Below are 12209 nucleotides of genomic sequence, written 5' to 3'. Positions count from 1 at the left end.
GTCAAAACTAAAGTTTGGAGAGCACAGACTGATACCGTCAGTAATTACATCATTACATAATGAGAGAGGGCAGCCAGCCTCCTCCAGCCAAGCAACAGGCGACATTCGTGCATGTGAAATTCCACGCTCGTTCAAGTAGACTTGCACACGCCGGGTGGCGACGAGTTTCGCCTGTCGCAGTCGTTTGTCCCCTCGTGTGTCAAGCCCATCACTCGTGAGAGAGTCAGTCAGTTTTTCAGATAGAACGGTGACATTAGCATTATAAAAATCCCGAAATTCCGAGCGATCCACTGATACTAAATATGTCCTGATTGATCACTGTGGGAGGGATGAAATATTGAGGCGAAGTCGAGCTGTTTTTACCGCGACGTCTCGGAGTGAAATAATGATCGGTGATAACTTTGATTAACTTCGGATAATAATAATTAACGTGTATATATAATACTGTAATGCTTCTCCGTGCCAACGGCTCCGCCCACAACGCAGAGGCGAATTGCTAATGAGCTACTGCCGCTCTGCTGAAGCGAAGTCCCAGAAAACGGCACAGGTTGTTTAAAAAATAGCTCAAAACATGATCAGAGTGGGACTTTGACGAACCATCAAAGGCAGCTGAGATAAAATGCCGCCAATTGGGCTGACAATGCAATGGCTATTCTAAATGTTATATCTGTCAAAGCCATGGGTCCATAATTTCAAAATTCTAGTGTAGAAATGTCTAATATTGTGCATGGTTGGTCACAGTCAAGCACACTGGGTATAAGGCCCCAGTGCAACATTTAACGCACCCTGAAAGGCAGCTGAAATATAGCGCCCCCAAATGGGCCAACAATGCAATTTTTCCTTTAACTGTATTATCACATTTGTTAAATTCATGGGTCCTTGAGTTCAAAATGCTACTGTACAAATGTCTGAATTTGTGCATGGTGACAGTCAAGCACATTGGGCGAAATGGGCAGAAAATACATTAGGCGGCTCATTGTGCACTGTGTAAAGTGCCAAGTTTAAAGCTTCTTAAAAAAATAATTCTACAGTAAAAACTGCTGAAAATTTGTATTTCGTTACAGTAGTAGCTCTATTATCACATTTATTATCATTAGCCTACTTTTGCCGGTGCTTTGTGGCAAGTTTTATGCATGCGCTTAAGCGCGGAATAGGCTATAGCCTACAACCCAGGATTGAATATAAACGTGCGATTAGTCCTAATTGCTTAAATGAATGACTACTAGTCTAGAAAAATCTTTAGTCTATCTATGGCAACTCTAATCATTAGCCTACATTTAATATTTGACATTTATTTAATTACTAATTAGTATCCAGCTCTTTACATTAAATTAGTTGAGTAAGCATAATTAGTTAATGAACTAATAAAATAATAAAATAAAGTTTAAATTAAGATACTAACCATATATTTCTATATAGCATTGCTTATTCCACCACACAAAGGACTGTTTTTAAGGTGACCGTTATAGCCTATATGTGAAGATTGTAGGCTGTATCTTGAAGATTTTTGTATTGTATCTTCTGTTATAAAGACGAAGATTTACATTTCGTTAATTTAACAAAAGAAGAACAAAAAATTGTAAAAAAATAAACCAATGTTTTGTTAGATGTGTTTTGTTTAATTATATCTTATATAGCCTATTAACAAAAATAAATTTTATAATATATTATATTAAAAAAACGTATAGGTCTATATAAAATATATTTTTTTAAAAGGGCATCATTGATTAATTTTGCCTGATTGGGGGCTGCTACTATTTGCTTAAGCTTTTTGAACGTAGAAGTATGATAAAGGCGTGACAGGCTATCAGTTTTATGTGGATAAAGGCATATTTTGTATGACTACACATGTCCTTATAAGGCCAAGAAAATATGTCGTTTTAACAACATAACATTTGGTTATTACGACATAATTGAGGGGAAAAAAATTATATGTATGTGGCAGCAATGCGTCAACCTTATATTTGTTACTACTCCGAACATATTGTCTCTTTTGGGATGGATTGCAAAATCAAAAGCAGAGGCATATGGAGTAGTAATTTGTTAATAATAAACGATTACAAAAACAGACCAGTAGGTGTCGCACCGTGTCTGCTGTGTGCGAGCTAATGTCATATGGAGATAATATAGAAATTAAGTTTTATGTTCTGTAATTTTGGAAAGCTAAACACTTTCCATTATAACTGTGCTTTCACGGTCAGGGGATCTCTGGATAATCCGTAATTCGTTTGTAATTATAAAACGAAAATACCGTTTTTCTGTTTTTTGTTTCAAAACGAAAAACCAAATAACCGTTTTTGGTGTCAGAATCAAAAAACGAAAAACCAATTAAAAACGGGCCGTTTTTCGTTTTTGGCGATCATTTTATCGTTATTCCTTTTTGAACAAAGAATGAAGAGAGTCTTTGAACTTCAGTCAATTCGTTTTTCGTTTATAAACCAAAAACGGAGGTCACGTGGTGGATAATCCGTAATTCGTTTTTCTGTTTCAAAACGAAAAACCAAATAACGGTTTTTGGTGTCAGAATCAAAAAACGAAAAACCAATTAGAAACGGTCCGTTTTTCGTTTTTGGCGTTCATTTTATCGTTATTCCTTTTTGAACAAAGAATGAACGAAAAACGGAAGTCACGTGGTCTATTCCTTTTTTGGAAGCAAAAGTAACCCTTTCAAAATAAAAGTAACTATAGTTAGCGAGGTGATTGTAGACTAAAATTGAACTATTATAACGTTTTTTAGGACAACTAAAGTAGGCTAGCACTGGGTGTGAAAAAAAAACACTTTAGTTAACTGAAATAAAAATTAAAACTAATAAAATAATAACTCTGGCTGTTAGGGAGAATTAAACATTTGTAAGACCATTTTGCCACATGCACAACCAACACCACACTTTATATAAAAAAGATTGGTGAACATTATTTATTATCTATGTAAAACACTACAAGGGGAATGTGTTGCTCTCAGGAGGAGGCTGTATTGGCACCTGGCTCTGGCTAAATCTACATCTGTCCACTGCAGAGGCTATAACCACAACCTGGAGGAGGAACTATAAATGTATAAAAGTATAATATAACATTAACATTATAACATTTACAGTAGGTTTTAGTCTTCACTCACCCACTGTGCTTGTAAATCATTTAAGGGCATATATGCAAGTGAAAGAGTTGCAATGCAGAGCCCTGCTTCACTGTACCGTTGTACATTATGATGTACATTTGTATTTAAAGACATAAGTTGACATCATCCAATTCCACAAAAGTAGTGCCACAATTCAAAGATGTGGCTTACCATAAACCATGATGTAAATATCTGAGAGTGACAACAAGGCCCTTTTATGGTGCCGGAGGAAGGAGTGGTGTGCTGCTTTGTCCTGCCAGTCCAGCATTTATTTGAAGAGAGAGTGATGGTAGGAGACTGCATGGGGCCAGTCTTGCTACTAACATCAGTCCTTAAACCCTGCACATAGTGCTCAGGTATTGTTCCTCCAGGTATTGGGGAAACTCTGGGAGGCCCTGACACGAGTACCAGGGAGAAAAACTAAATGATTTAACTTTTTTTTTATTTTACTTTACACAAGTACCAAGAGTACAGAGCACTGCCTTTCCCTGGTGGTTCATCAAACAGAATTAAACCCAAAAAAGCACTAAAAGATCTGAAAGTCCCAGAGCTAGAGATAATTTTTGACTGAGTAAGGCTAGGTTTCACACACAAGTAGGTCTACATAACTAATGAGAACTACAAGCTGCATAAAAAAATATTTCATCTACTTTACTAACATAATAAGTATATTACACTGGAGAAAAATGCAAAGGAAAATAAAAAGTATACAACTTTATAGATTTGTTTTGGAAGAGTTTTGTTTTTTGACACAGAAAGGGGTAACAGTATGGTGGATGCTGAGAGTTTTTAGCAGCTATAGTGCCATAGAAAGAGGAGCTGGAAGGCAGGTGAAGTTCTGCACACCCTTCAAACTCAATGATTAGCTTCTGTTGGTAGCAGTGCTTGCCTTCTCTTTGATAAAAACACAAGTCAAAAGGTCAAACCCTTGTTGCCTGTTGTCGCCACAGAAAGAGTCGGTGCACAGAAGGGGGTAGAGGGACCTCTGCTGGTTGAGCTTCCACATAGCAAGAAGGGCTATAAATATGTTACAAAACTAAAATGTGAATTAAATAATAGAAACTTATAAATAGGCTACCTGCTATCCTAAGCTACATACAAAATGAGTTCACTTGTCTTAATCTGAAGTTACAGGTCACCAATGGTCTTACAAATGTTTAATTCTCCCTAACAGCCAGAGTTATTATTTTATTAGTTTTCATTTTTATTTCAGTTAACTAAAGTTTTTTTTTTTTTCACACCCAGTGCTACTTTAGTTGTCCTAAAAAACGTTATAATAGTTCAGTTTTAGTCTACAATCACCTTGCTAACTATAGCTAGTTACTTTTATTTTGAAAGGGTTAGCCTACTTTCGCTTCCAAAAAAGGAATAGACCACGTGACTTCCGTTTTTCGTTCATTCTTTGTTCAAAAAGGAATAACGATAAAATGAACGCCAAAACGAAAAACGGACCGTTTCTAATTGGTTTTTCGTTTTTTGATTCTGACACCAAAAACCGTTATTTGGTTTTTCGTTTTGAAACAGAAAAACGAATTACGGATTATCCACCACGTGACCTCCGTTTTTGGTTTATAAACGAAAAACGAATTGACTGAAGTTCAAAGACTATCTTCATTCTTTGTTCAAAAAGGAATAACGATAAAATGATCGCCAAAAACGAAAAACGGCCCGTTTTTAACTGGTTTTTCGTTTTTTGATTCTGACACCAAAAACGGTTATTTGGTTTTTCGTTTTGAAAAAAAAACCGAAAAACGGTATTTTCGTTTTATAATTACAAACGAATTACGGATTACCCAGAGATCCCCTGACCTTTCACAAATCACGTTTCTTAGCACTGCTGCTTAAGGCATTAGCCTACTCACCAAAATGAGCTCTTTCTCCTCATGTTTGATTGTCTGATTTACATGTGGGCAATTCCAGCGTTATGGACGTGACATTTGCAGTCAAAACATAAAATATAAATTCTCAGAAAATGCATTTACAGTTTTTTTCAGTCGCTAACAAGCGTTTGTCCAGCCAGTTGTCACATTTTCAAAACTCTAAACACAATTAGCACAGCATCGGTCTTTTGTGGCCATACCATTCACACATTTCATGTCGTTTTCACACAATATGCAGTCAGTGAACACATTTCCACAATGCTTACATTTTCTTAACAGACAAGCTATACCTCCCAACAAAATGATGGATTGTTTTTGTAGTATTTACGAATGTTAACACACAACATCCCACAATAGCAAAAACAATATTCCAAACCTTAGATACAGTATAAAAACCTCTGCATCTGCAATGATCAGTTCAAAAACAATGTATCTCTGATAATAAACAAACATTTGAATAATTGACACAGAGCTGATTTATGTTGGGTAAATTGGGCCAACCACAGCTGATTCCAGTCTGGCTTAGAGTGGCAGGGGTTATTTTTTTCTATTACATTGACACTTATACAGTAAAAGGAGGAGAAGGGAGAAGAGCAGGCCCAGTGAGAGATGCAGTGAGCCAGTGGACCCTATAATACCGAGCCCATCCTTGTCTTTCTCAATGATCTCCACCAGCGCCTGGGTCCAGAGCAGCGGCTGGTTCTCATGAAAACATGAGGACCTTTGTAATTACCTGGGACAATGTGGCTTTCCATCATTCTCAAGCAATAACAACATGGTTTAAAGTCCACCCAAGACTGGTAAGTCTCTTCCTTCCACCCCATTCACCTTTCCTTAACCCCATAGAGGAGTTTGTTTCTGCATGGAGGTGGACGGTTTATGACCATCAGCCACATGACCAGATGTTGGCTGCAGGGACATCACAGTTCTTGATTGCATCGCCTTGGATAATATCAGATGTGATGTTGATAAAAACATGTGGCCTAACCCTGAAGATCGCAGAGATTAGATACAGTAATTTTGTGCTTTTTTAGTACAAAAAAAAAAAAGTACTAAAAAAAGTTGTTGTTTTTTTTGGGTTCAGAATGCTCTTGTATGTTTCATGGATATTTTGTTCACTGTAAGCAATACTGTAAAACTTTTTCTGTTCTTTCATACCGTGTTTCTACTGTACCTCATGTAGTAAACAGTAAAGGATTTGCTTTTTACTGGAATGCTTTTGAATGTGAACATTACTACATGTGGACATACAGTGTCATGATTCTGTCCTCTAGTCCTTGAGTTCTCTAATTCTGAGACAGGATCATGGCAGACCCATGTTTGTGTACAACACATGGTCTTTGGTTTGGGCCATGTGCTTGTGTGTCTCGTTACTTTACCCCGCCCCCTTGTTATCCTCGTTTGTCATGACTGTCTAGTTAGCATCACCTGTTCCCTTTATTAGTTCTCCTATTTAGGCCCTGTCCCAAATGACGCACTTCATGTGGACTTTCGGTCTCGTGGACTTAAATTGCGCGTGCTCGCTGAGTCTACGAGTCCGTAGGCCGTCCCATTCATCATTTTAACGCTCTGAAGTGTGCTCAGCAGCGCCCCCTTTGTACCCTTGAAGCGGTCTTCCGCGAAGCCCGCATAGATGCAGGCTTCACGCACTTTAACTACCCAGGAATCCTTGCGAATTTGCGAAAGGCCAATCAGACAACGAATGGGAGGAGCTTTCGCTCACGTTAACATGAGAAGAACATATTTAAGTGTAAATATCATTATGGTTTTTATGACCTATGTGTACATTTTACCAGTTATTACCTACAGTTTATACAAACATATTGTCAACCAGTGGTTGATGTCTCAAACATAAATATATATATTTAATATAAACATAAATAGTGCACTGAATAATAGGCTACGATTGCATTATGATTCATTAAATAAATATAACCGAATGTCAGGGCTTTACTGAATCATATGTAAATGTAGAAATATAATATTTAAACAACAACCGGACCGTCTTCCTATTTCCGGCGTGGCGATCGAGTCTGTCCCAAAAATACCTCTCAATGCGCCCTCGTGGACTCGCGCCAAGGGCCCTATAGGTCCGCACTACATGACGTCACCAAAGTGTGGACTCTGAGGAAGTCCACAAGTCCGGAGTGTGCCAATTGGGACAGGGCCTTAGTCTCCTTGTGTTTGCTGTCTTGTGTCGGTTCATTGTGATCCTTACATCCCTGTGATCATTGTGAGTTTTGAGATCTTGTGAGTTTCCTGTTCCTGAGTAATGTCTAGTTATTGTTAGTCATAGTCTAGTTTAGTCTCTTTGTGTTCTGTCTATGTTTTGCCCCCTCGTGGGTTTTGTTTTCCCTATTTGTTAGTAAATAAACTATTTGTTATACATCCTGTTTGCATTTGGGTTCATCCGTATTTATCGTGACATACAGTTCCCAACCAAGAAACATAAAAGTCTATGCAGTTTTTGTAATGTCAACAATAGCCAGTATTCTGAAACCTGGTGTACTTTGATTGACTGCATGTACCTTGTGAAGTGAAAACAAGTGTTATTCTTTGACAGAATAATTTCATTTTGAGTCAGTTTTCCAGTGTTTTGGTAAAGTTAGTGAGTGCAGAGAAAGATGTGTTCTATTTTGAAATGAAGAGTTAGTATATATTTAACAAAATGTGTTTTTGAGAAGAAAATTATCCATTTGGCCAATTGTGTTTTGTAGGTGTGAGTCTGTGTTAAGAGTTTAGAAAAAGTATCTGAAGTATGGGTAAGCGCTTGTTAGCGATTGAAAAAAACTGTAATACCAATATATATAAATGTTTGTTTATATGTCCATACTCCCTTAATAAAGGAGTACAGACATTAGAAAAATATCAGTCTACACATGCGTTTTATATTTAATATGAGGGAAATACACATGCGTTATGGACGTGACAAAAAAAGACGCGAGTTTGTGGGAGACAATATACTTTGTTGAAATTCTGTGAATTAAAATGCACAAGCCAAAAAAAAAAAAACCAACCGAATGGATGAGTGTCAGCTCTCTATAGAACATAAATTATTTATTTCATTTTAGTTTAAATTTTTCCATTTGTGAGGAAAAACGGACGTTACGGACGTGACGTCTTTCCGTTATGGACGTGACCGTTCCGAAACCATCACTTGGCTGACGCTGGAAAACTTAAACAGAGACCTTTTTGTGTGTCTCTTTTTATTTGAAACAACAAACATCTGAGACATCAGTAAGGTAAGTCTGCACAATTAATCAAATTTAAACTGAAATCACCGTGTTATAGATTAGTTCACGCATATCTCTCATGCTGCTAAACTGTAACCGGCACGTGAGCATGTTCAAAACTCAATTCGGGCATGATATTGCTTGATAATGTGGTGTTTACTTTAGACCCCAAAAGATACGGAATTGCTAATGCTAAGATACATAATCATTATATATGCATTTTATCATATCGATATTCTCCGGAGTCAAGAGCACCGGTTTCCCCTCAGTCCCGTCAGTGAATTGAAACGCTGTCTGATTGTAACAGTCTATATAGAACAAACAGTCTGGAGAGCGTTTAATTGCAAAATTAGCCAATGCATTGAAATAATAATCAATCAAGGGAAACAACTTCAAGGAGTTGTTTCCAACTTTAAAAGTGCAGTGGCACTTCTTTGCCACAAGCCATGGCAAAGGTGCAGTGGATGGTGTGGGAGCAACAGTGAAGCGTGCGGTTAACACTGATGTCCTCAGCAGACAGGCTATCGTTGTGACAGATGCTGCTTCGTTTGCAGATTCTGCAAAGAAGAGTTGCCCAAACATTAAAATCAAAATGACTACATCCACCGAAATCTCTGATTTTATAGAGCATCATAGGCTGGCTGATAGATGGGCCATTACCACAGCTCTTTCAGGCACTCAGTCAGTTCATCATTTTGAGCCAGTCACCTGGGGAGAAGTGCGTCACAAAATCTACTCGGAGGCAGAACTGTCAAGTGTCCATAGATTTCTGCCCTCAGAAATCACATCTGCTGAAAGTCCCGCACAGCAGTCCTCTGAGCTCCACCCAGCAGCTGCAAGGCACATCAAAACTGGAGACTGTGTCTTGGTCCAATTCACGGCAAACAAATCTGTCAGACAGTTTGTTGGACTTGTCAACAACCAAGACCAGGTGGCACTGGAAATAAGGTTTTTAAGAAGAAATGACAGTACTGGATTTGTCTACATCTTACCTGTGATGGAAGATAAGGCTTGGGTGACACCTGACCAAGTGATTGAGACTTTCAACCCAAAAATAGACAACAGAGGGAGGTATCACTTTGGAGAGGCAGTCGTTGCAGAATAGAAAAAGAAAAGTAATCTTATTAATCCCAATTTGTCCTCGTTTGGGACATATTTTTAATTGTTTGTTGTTTTCCCTTGATTGATGCATTAAATGATTTTAAATTAGATGATTAGAACATATTTTCAATATTTATGAGATGTAAAAAGTTAAGATTCTGTCTGGAATTAATTAAATTATTTTATTATCTTAAATTACAGTTTTTTACAATCGCTATGACAGTTTTTTCAATACATTTAACAATTTTCCTAAACTCTTAACGCACCAACACACCTAAAACACACAATTGGCAAAACGGTTAATTTCATGCTCAAAATCACACATTGTAAACTAAACTCCAAAACTAATTTTCAAAATACAATAATACACTAACACTATACACTAGATCTAACAAAACACTGCAAACATGTTTCAAAATCAAATAATTATTCAAAACACTAACACATGTTCTTTTCCAACAGGAACATTTAGTCAATCATAACACAATGACAAAAAAACACCAACATCAGCTGAAATTACAGAAACTGCATTATGTTATGTCAGGTCTGCCCTTATACAAAATACAGTATATTGTATTGAATATACATTTTTCTCTACATTTTTGTTTTGTTGAGTTTAGTAAATGCATCCATTTCTTTTCTTTTGCTGCAGAAATTCAATACAAAAAATTACTGTAATGACCATCTCAGAGTAGCTTTATGTACAGTTTATGAAATAAAAAAGACAGAGACAGAATTCCTGCAGTAAAGACTTTATTTGCAAAAGAACATTATTGCAAGATATACCTCTCCCTTGTCCTGGTACTCGTCTTCCTTAGAACATTTGATCATGCGATTGAAAGAACCTCAACACCTGAGTGTGCTTCTGGATGGGAATCAGCTGTAATTTATATATGTGCAAAACTTCAATAAGCTGTTTCTCAGTAGCAATGGAATACAATACAGGGCATATATTTGTGTTTCAATTCACAATATGCACAGCTGTTCACTTTGACTTTAGCCTATAAGTTATGTTTAGAACATGATGTTATCTGTTCTGACATACAGTGTGAAAGCATTTGTAAATTTGGCAGTAAAATTACATTGTTTTGGTATTTGTTGAGCTTGAGTGTAAAAGAAATTCAAGCATTTTAAATTTGTGTTAACTGTATGCATTTTGTGTCAAAGCAACAAGAAATGTGTTAATTGTATAGCCTACAAAGACTGATGTTGTGCTAACCGTGTTAAGAGTTTAGGAAACTTGTTAAATGTATTGAAAAAACTGTCATAGCAATTGTAAAAAACTGTATAATGATTCGTGTTCATAAGGGATCAATACTGTATTCTTACCGCTTGAATGTTTATGCTTACAGAATGTTTAGCAATAATCAGTTAGATGTTGACCTGTAAAAAAAAGAAAAAGCAATTATTTATGTTCACAGTTAACAACAATAAATAAAAATACTGTATATTCACTTTAAATGCTTACCTTTTTTGGACGTCTCTTTCACACAGATCGTCTTGATCCTCCTGACATCCAAACCATTATAAACGTGGCAAAAACCCATCGGGCCTAATGAAATGAAGTAATCATTGGGATTTTGACTTAAGACAATAACATTTCAATTATTATTTCAATGCATTGGCTAATTTTGCAATTAAACGCTCTCCAGACTGTTTGTTCTATATAGACTGTTACAATCAGACAGCGTTTCAATTCACTGACGGGACTGAGGGGAAACCGGTGCTCTTGACTCCGGAGAATATCGATATGATAAAATGCATATATAATGATTATGTATCTTAGCATTAGCAATTCCGTATCTTTTGGGGTCTAAAGTATACACCACATTATCAAGCAATATCATGCCCGAATTGAGTTTTGAACATGCTCACATGCCGGTTACAGTTTAGCAGCATGAGAGATATGCGTGAACTAATCTATAACACGGTGATTTCAGTTTAAATTTGATTAATTGTGCAGACTTACCTTGACATGAAACACCAGATGAATTTGTTTTTGAACTGAGAGGCAGCTCCATTGCTAAAAATGTGCATCACTCTCATTGCAGGATGTTTTTCTTGAACGTCCAGGACAGTCTTGGTGAGGAACGTTGCCACGGACCTCTTGTCATGTTCCAAGCTGCCGCTAACTATGGCATATGACTCTGGATCTCCATCAGACCACAGAACAGAGGGAAACACTGTGATCTGTTTCTGATGCCAGTATGCTGACTGGATCTGATCTTGGTGGTTTCTTGTTATTTTGTGTTTTGATTCTTGATGAAAAAACAAACTATCAAAACGTACGGTCAGGGGAAATCAGGGTATCTTCCGTCCATTCCAAATCCGTTTTCAAATGAAAACCAGAAAACGAAAAAAATTATCGTTTTTTAATTTATCGTTTTATTGCCTTTTTTTATATTTACTTAAAGTTCTATTTTTCTATTCTGCCAGACACATAATCTACTCTAAAATAATGGATTTTAGAATATTGGCCTAAAAATGGAATATGACATTTTGATTTTTTTACTAAGCTGTGACTCGGAAGTTCACGCTAGCGGGACGAATGGAAACGGAAGTGTGCGGATGCCGAATTCAGAATCAGCCGCGAAACTTCCTTCAAGCAAGCCATGGATACATACACGCTTTTCAGGGGTCCTAAGAGGGTAACTTTAAAGGACGAAGACATGACAACGGATAAGATTAGCCGTATATTTCAGGTAATGATTTAGAAAAAATTTTTTATTAAACATATATATATATATATATTATGCCACTGCAGTGATGGGCAAACTCGCCATATCCAGGCCAATGTCATTCAAAGTTCAGCTGCATCCCTAATCAAGCACACCTTAGCCAGTTAATCTCTGTCTTAATAATTACTGGAATGCTACAGGC

At 36.9% G+C, this 12209-nt stretch overlaps 1 long non-coding RNA gene across 1 annotated transcript; it reads right to left on the bottom strand.

Annotated features, from left to right (window-relative positions):
• Positions 1 to 8633: 8633 nt before the first annotated feature.
• On the bottom strand, positions 8634 to 11295 carry LOC307004466. The gene is made up of 4 exons (XR_013799033.1): positions 10798 to 11295; positions 10659 to 10712; positions 8889 to 9305; positions 8634 to 8785 (listed from the first exon to the last, which is right to left on the bottom strand). It is a non-coding gene; the product is annotated as an uncharacterized lncRNA (long non-coding RNA).
• Between the last annotated feature and the right edge of the window lie 914 nt (positions 11296 to 12209).

The sequence above is a fragment of the Phoxinus phoxinus genome (genome assembly GCF_949152265.1).
Source record: "Phoxinus phoxinus genome assembly, chromosome: 9".
Taxonomy (NCBI): Eukaryota; Metazoa; Chordata; class Actinopteri; order Cypriniformes; family Leuciscidae; genus Phoxinus; species Phoxinus phoxinus.
The sequence above is the reverse complement of the archived record's forward strand: the minus strand, read 5'-3'. Positions and strand labels throughout refer to the sequence as shown.